The sequence below is a fragment of the Malaclemys terrapin genome, chromosome 11 (genome assembly GCF_027887155.1).
Source record: "Malaclemys terrapin pileata isolate rMalTer1 chromosome 11, rMalTer1.hap1, whole genome shotgun sequence".
Classification (NCBI taxonomy): domain Eukaryota; kingdom Metazoa; phylum Chordata; order Testudines; family Emydidae; genus Malaclemys; species Malaclemys terrapin.
Window position 1 is genome coordinate 59,104,945 of NC_071515.1, and position 8,013 is coordinate 59,112,957.

Here is an 8,013-nt window from a genome sequence, read left to right on the forward strand (position 1 = left end):
CCACACAAATATTTCATCATTGTTGCCAGATGAGGCTGTAATACTTCCACCAGCCTCTATAGGTGAAGATTTCAAGCAGTTTTAGGATCTAATTAAATGTATTGCAGACACGCTTCAAATTCTGTTAGCGGAGGGCCAGGAGTCTCATCATAAACTTCTGAAAATTCTACACACAACAGCTTCTACATGTGTGGCTCTTTCTGTGACTGAGACTCTATTGGAACCTGCTAAGACCATCTGTCAGACTCCAGCTACAGCACATCCTACTTGTAAACAGGCTGATTGTAGAGACAGTTAATGAGCATAGTAGACAACACCAGGCAAAATCCACTCCTTATAATGAGGATCAAAAGCAACTCAATCTCTTCTGTCACAAGAGTTGCAATCTTACAATTCAGCATCGCAGATCACCAAGCTTTCATGTCAAAATATGACCATACTAATATAGTAAATGTAACAGTTTTATTGAACATTTACCAGAGAAATATTGCACGCAATTTAAAGCCATCATAACCAAAGGCAACTTCTGCTTTTGGCAAGAAACTCATCACAGGCCTCAGATTCAGCTGACACGTTCTTTTGTCCACCATAATAGTAACATGATGAGCATGTTGGCCCCAGTTGTCCGGTTTCCGTACAGAAGTACAGAACACTGTTAAGCCAACCCAGAACAGCACATTTCAGTTAACAATGCAAAATGTGGTAGGTTGGAGTCGCATCATGTTGGAATCATATGATGACATCAGTTTCTCAGCTTTAATTGTGTGTGTGTGTGTATATACATATATAATTTTATATAATATAAAATTGATTATATAGCATACATACATATGTATTAAAAAGAAGGATTTGGTTTTCTTAACAATGGAATGCTATTCCTTGAAGGAGGAATACTGGGAAGAAATGGAGCCAACCTGATGAAGAAAGGGAAGAGCATCTTCGGACACCGACTTGTGAGAGAGGATTTAAATTGGGCTCAAAGGGGGCAGGTGATAAAAGCCCACATTTACTCCTTCTCATAGCACAAGAAATAGGGTTCACCAAATGAAATTAATAGGCAGCAGGTTTAAAACAAAGAAAAGGCAGTATTTCTTCACACTACACAATTCAATCTGTGGAACTCTTTGCTAGAGGATGTTGTGGAGGCCAAGACTATAACAGGGTTCAAAAAAGAACTAGGTAAATGCATGAAGGATAGCACCATCAATGGCTTTTAGCCAAGATGAGCAGCCATGCTCTGAAGCCTTAGCCTCTGTTTGCCAGAAGCTGGGAAGGGTGACAGGGGATGGATCACTTGATGATTCCCTGTTCTGTTCATTCCCTCTGGGGCACCTGGCATTGGCCACTGTCAGAAGACAGGATACTAGGCTAGATGAATGATTGGTCTGACCCAGTATGGCCATTTTTATGTTCTTATGTAAGCATTAAAAGGTGACCTGCACAGAGGGCTGGAGATTGAGGGAATGGAATGAAAAATTACAATAGAGTCATAGAAGAAAGAAGAAGGGGGGAATACAGTTGGGGAATCTGCTCAACAGCTTACTTTCTATAAAAAAATGCAAGGAGTATAGGGAATAAACAGGAAGAACTAGAAGTCTTTGTATGCAAGCAATTTTTTGACATATTTGGCATCACAGAGATTTGGTGGGATAAATCTCATTACTGGAATATTGGTATACAGGAGAATAGCCTGTTCAGAAGGACAGGCAGGTAAAAAAGGAAGAGTTGTTGCATTGTACATCAAGAATGTATTCAGTTGTTTTGAGGTTCAGAAGGAGGTGAGTAGCAGAGCACTTGAAAGTCTCTGGGTGAAGATAAAAGGGGGGAAAATAGGGACAATGACATAGCAATGATCTACTATAGACCACCAAATTAGAGTAGCAGGTGGATGAGGTATTTCTAGAACAAATAACAGAAATACCCAAAACACAAGACCAGGTAATAATGGGAGACTTCAACTGCCTGGATATCTGTTGGAAAAGTAGTATACAAAACACAATCTCCAGTACATTCTTAGAATGTGTTGGTGACAACTTCTTGTTTCAGAAGTTCAAGGAAGTAAGTGGAGGTAGGGGAGAGGAGCATTTTAAACTTGATTTGGATTAATAGGGAGGAACTGATTGCAAATCTGAAGATGGAAGGCAACTTGGGTTGAAGTGATCACAAAATGATAGATTTCATGAGTCTAAACAAAGGAAGGAGTAAGAGCAGCAGAATAAGAATGATGGACTTCAAAAAAGCTGTCTTTAACGAACTCAAGGAACTGGTTGGTAAAGTCCCATGGGAAGAAAAAATATAAGGGAAAAAGGAGATCTGAAGAGGTGGAAGTCTCTCAAAGAGAGTATTAAAGGCACAACAACAAACTATTCTAATGTGAATGAAAGGTAGGAAGAATAACAAGAAACCAATATGGCTGTACCAGGTTTTTAATGACATGAAAATCTAAAAGGAAGCCTACAGAAAGTGGAAACATGGACAAATTGTTAAAGATGACTACAAAAGAACAGTGCAAGCACATAGGGACAAAATCAGAAATGAGTTATACCTAGCAAGAGATATAAAAGGCAATAAGAAGAGGTTTTATAAATACATTAGGTATAAGAGAAAGACAAAAGGAAAGCGTAGGCCCAATAGTTAGTGGGGAAGGAGAGCTAATAATGAATGACACCAAGAAGACTGAAATGTTCAATGCCTATTTTACTTCAGTCTTCACTAAAAAGTTAATGGTGACCAGCTGCTTAATGCAATTAATATTAAAAACGAGGAAGGAACACAAGCCAAAATAGGGAAATAAACTGGTTAAAGAATATTTAAATAAGTTAGATGTATTCAAGGTATATTCCTGATTAAATTAACCCAAAGCACTTGAGAAACTAACTGAAACAATTTTGGAGCCATATGCTTATAAAATTTGGGAATGACACCAAGCACGGAAGGACTGCAAGTACTTTGGAGGACAAGATTACAATTCCAAATGACCTGAAAGCAACAAGATGAAATTCAATAAAAACAAGTGCAAAGTACTTCACTTAAGAAGGAAAAATTAAATGCACAAATACAAAATGTAGAATAATGAGCTACACAATAGCACAGATATCAGGAATGGCAATATACAAAAACCTGTAGGAGAACACTTCAACCTCCCTGGCCACACAATAGCAGATGTAAAGGTAGCCATCTTACAGCAAAAAAACTTCAGGACCAGACTCCAAAGAGAAACTGCTGAGCTCCAGTTCATTTGCAAATTTGACACCATCAGATCAGGATTAAACAAAGACTGTGAATGGCTATCCAACTACAGAAACAGTTTCTCCTCCCTTGGTGTTCACACCTCAACTGCTAGCAGAGCACCTCACCCTCCCTGATTGAACTAACCTCGTTATCTCCACACTGATTTATACCTGCCTCTGGAGATTTCCATTACTTGCATCTGAAGAAGTGAGGTTCTTACCCACGAAAGCTTATGCTCCCAGTACTTCTGTTAGTCTCAAAGGTGCCACAGGACCCTCTGTTGCTTTTTACAGATTCAGACTAACACGGCTACCCCTCTGATACTTGACAATAGCACTGCTGAAAAGCGTTTGGGGTTATAGTGAATCACAAATTGAACATGAGCTAACAATGTGATACAGTTGTGAAAAAGGCTAATATCATTCTGTGGTGTATTAAAAGGAGTGTCGTATGTAAAGCACAGGAGATAATTTGTTACACTCTTATCAGCACCATTGATACCTCAGCTAGAGTATTGTGTTAAATTTTGGGTGCCACACTTCAGGAAATATGTGAATAAATTGGAGGGAGTCCAGAGGAGAGTATCAAAAATGACAAAAGGTTTAGAAAATGTGATCTGTGAGCAAAGATTTAAAAAAAACAGACATGATTATTTTTGAGAAAAGGAGATTCATGTGAGTACCTGATAACAGTCTTCAAATATGTTAAGGGTGGTTACAAAGGGAAAAATGATTATTTGTTCTTCTTATCCACTGAAGTTAGGACAAGAAGTAACCTGCTTAATTTGCAGCAAGGGAGATTTAGTTTGGATTTTAGGAAAAAAACTTTCTAACTATAAGAATAGTTAAGTGCTGGAATAGGTTACAAAGGAAGGTTGTGGAATCCCTGTAATTGAAGGTTTTTAAAAACAGGTTGCACAAATATCTGTCAGGGATGGTCTAGGGATGGTCTTTGGTCCTGGTTCAGCACCAAGGGATGACCTAGATGACATTCTGAGGTCCCTTCCAGCCGTACATTTCTATAGTTATATGACCCTAAATACCTAAAATGGAATATTTTATTTCAGGTTAACTCTGCATTTTCCTGAGTGATGGAGGTGCCTCATGGGAGTTACAGTTCTAGGTGCATCATACCCTGATTTCCGTGGGGGCCCAGATCCAAAGATGGACTACATCTGCCATGACGCACTGTGGCTTCTCCCTGTGGTTGAGTTGCTGCAGTGAATCATGCGACTGGGCAAGACTCTGATACATCATGGGTGGCATAGTGAGGCCACAGAGCAGAACCCATGGGGGAGAGACGTGAGGGACTCAGAACTGCAACTCACATGAGGCATGGCATAGGCTCAGGAGAACTTGGAGATTTATGTCAACCTGAAATGAATCATGTCAATTAGATTTTCCAAACAGAAAATTCTATCCAGAAAATGTTTTCCTTTAGAAAAAAATTATTCCAGTGAAATCCCATATTCTGATAGGACAGTGTGTACTGTATGAATTTATTTGCTGATTGATAACTGTGTGGTGTTATATATGATACGATAAAGAATTACAATCTCTAGCTATTCACCCAGTCCATCTCCTGCTGAAATCAACAGGGGCCTTTCATTGACTTTAATAGGACTTGGATAAAATCCTATCACAGCTAGTCAAACAGTTTATCCAATGTGTCCTAATCAATAATCCCCATGTTAATGTCTTCTTCTGGCCTTGTAGAGGTAGTTTGGTAGATAAGTAAACTTAGTTTTGATCTGGGTTTAAAATGTGTATACCATGATGTTCCTGCTCTTAAAGAAACAGTTGAGGGGCATAAATCTGATGGAGTGTATAATCAGGCTTGAATAATTACTCCTTCATGAGGAATATTTCATACAGATATTTCAGCAGTTGACATTTTAGAACTTGTTTAACAGCTTTGTTTGGGTTTTTTGTTGTTGTTTTGTGTAATGTTCTTTCAGAGTATAAACAGACGTTTGTATGCAATACATACATATTTATTGACTAAAATATTTTATCCAACATTTTTTAACAACTGTATAAACCTCAGTGGGACTATAGTCTTATTCTGTACACTTAAATGCTTTTTTATAGCATTCTTTTTTCTGATCTAATATGATTAATTTATTTAAGATGAATGTATATATGAAATAGTATACTACCCATTCATTGTCACCCCTTGCACTGCTTAAATAGACTAAGACACAGACAAATGGCTATTTATTCTTGTGTATTTCCTGCTTAAATGTACAGTAAGCATAACACATATAGGTAGTACAATATTTCTGAATACCAGCGGGTGAGTTATATTGTAATCCCATCAGAAATGATAAACCGTTCTTTCATAACTTTCCAGATAGCAAATAAAGGGTGCGGCAATGATGGCCAACACTAGATAGGAATGCCTGCTCTGCTAGGTACATAAAAATTAGAACATTTAAACAGAAAAATTGTCCTCTTACTTGTTTTGCATACCTATAGATGCCTCCAGGGATCTTAGGTTTTGGTTTGAATCTATGCCTTTGTGACACCAAACCTAAGCTCCCCGGAGGCATCTTTAGGTAGACAAATCAAAGTGATATTCACAAACCCCCCACTCAGCTAACCCTGTAGGCATCTAAATCTCCAGAGGTCCCTAAATTTCCATCAGTGGGCATGTGCAAAGCTGCCTAAGTCCTGATGCCTGATGCTGCTAATGAGCTGCTTGGAGCCCTCACACATGCTTAAGCCCTGCTGGGATCTTCAAGGTAGGTGTTCCTCATCTGTCTTGTCTATAGAGCCTGATCCAGAAGGCATGCTAAGGGCACACTTAACTTGCATAAAAGCCAGCTGGGGTAAACAATCAGGAATTTGGGGCATTTGTGTGTCCCAAAATGTGCAGAAGCCCAGTGGGTAGAGCATGCCCCTGGAACATAGGAGAGCCAGGTTTGAATCCCTGTTTTGCCTGCCTTAGAGCAGAGACTTGAGCCCAGATCTCCTACAAATTAGCTGTGTACCTGAACCATCAGGGTATTCTGGGTTGGGGTTTCTTCTGTTGAAGCTGTTGCACTTTGTATACATAATTAAATATTAATTGAAGCAGAAACTCTAACCTTAATATCCCGCATCCAATGTGAATGCCCTAACCACTGGGCTAGAGAGTCAATCTCTCTCTTTGTCCCAAGAAATATTTAATTCCACTGGGTGGCAGGGCACCTAGGAGTCAGGCAGTGTAACACTTACATCCCCTTTATGAATCTAGCCCAATAGAATCTTCTTCCTACATGCTGACTTAATCTCTCAACACAAACAGCTCCCTATGGTTCTGCATCTTTGCAATTAGCAGTAATTGCACCTCTAATGAGCAATAAGTTGGACAAAATACAGCGTGGTTTCCTGAATGAAGATTTCAGAATATGTTTTTGCTACTTGTTTCACTTTTTGCGCTTCTCCCTGGCCCTCTACCCCCACATATGCATAAATATCAAAACATCTGCTACACTGCATTCTAATATATATGAGATATTGAATATCTTAAACAAGATAAATTCTCTTAATGGGGCATAGTACCCAGTCATTCTCAGGAAAGGTGGGTCAGGGTTGTCCAGGCAGGGAAAAAAATCTAGAGGTAAAATTCTGAAGCCTAACAGACAGATTTTAAAGGTATTTAGGCACCTAAAAGTTGAGAGTTAGTTGGCTAGATGCTTTTGAAAATCCAACAACTCGATGCTTTTGACAATTCCATACATCTTTAGGTGACTAAACACCTTAAAAACCTGGCACTAAGTCACTTTTGAAAATGGTACTCCTAAGTCTCATAGACTCAAATCCACAAAGGGACTTAGGCAATCTCCTGTAAAATCACTGGAATAACAATGGGATTCACAGAGCCTGAGTTAAGTGTTTAGGATCCCTGTACAATACATGGGGAGGAATAAGCACCTTAGAACGAGATTTGCAAAAGCTATTGTGCTAGATGGGAGCCTCCTAAATTAGCCAGTGGGAGATGCTGACAAAAGAGGTGTGTCCTTCCCTCTCATAGAGTTAGAGCATGTCTACACTACAAATTTAAGTGGATCTAACATATGTAATTACTGCAGTAATTCTCATCCACACAACCCTTCTTTTGTCAGTGGTGCACCAGGAGAGTGTTAGGGGGCTGAAATACCAGGCTCACAGCTCCCTGCCAGAAGCCCGGCTGCCCCCTGGTGTGCAGCTCCCCATCGGGAGCCTGTCTGCCCCTCCACCTTGGATCCCTGCTCCCCACCATGAGCAGTGCAGCTGCCCCAACTCTCGTCTCTTTGCTCCACCAGGGAGCACAGCAGACACCTGGGATCCCAGTGTGGAGCTCCTGGTGGAGAGCAGGGAGCCCAGGCAGCAGCCCGACTGGGAGCAGGGACCCGGGGGAAGCCTGACTCCAAGCGGGGAGCCCTGGCAGCAATCTGGCTGGGAGTGGTGAGCCAGGTGCAGGAACCCCAGCCAGCAGCCCACCTGGGAGCCGGGAGCAGGAACCCAGGGGCAGTCCAACTCTGAGTGGTAAACAGGGAGCCCAGGCAGTAGCCCAACTCTGCGCGGGGAGCTGAGGTAGAAGGCAGCAGCCGGATTGGGAGCAGGGAGCCGGAAGCCTGGGCCATAGGCACCAACTCCGTGGGAACTCCGGGGCTGGAGCAGTCACTGGAAAAATGGTGGGTGCTTAGCACTCACTGGCAGCCCCTACATCAACAGCTCTTCCTCCCCCCAGCGCCTCTTGCCCACTGGTGGCCCTTGCCGATCTTCGCTTCCCCCTCCTTCCCAGTGCCTGCCGCGG

The 8,013-nt window shown here is 41.3% G+C and overlaps 1 protein-coding gene across 1 annotated transcript in view; it reads left to right on the top strand.

Annotated features, from left to right (window-relative positions):
• Positions 1–8,013, top strand: part of LRP1B (LDL receptor related protein 1B) — a 1,255,163-nt gene that overhangs the window by 705,788 nt on the left and 541,362 nt on the right. The window lies entirely within an intron of this gene.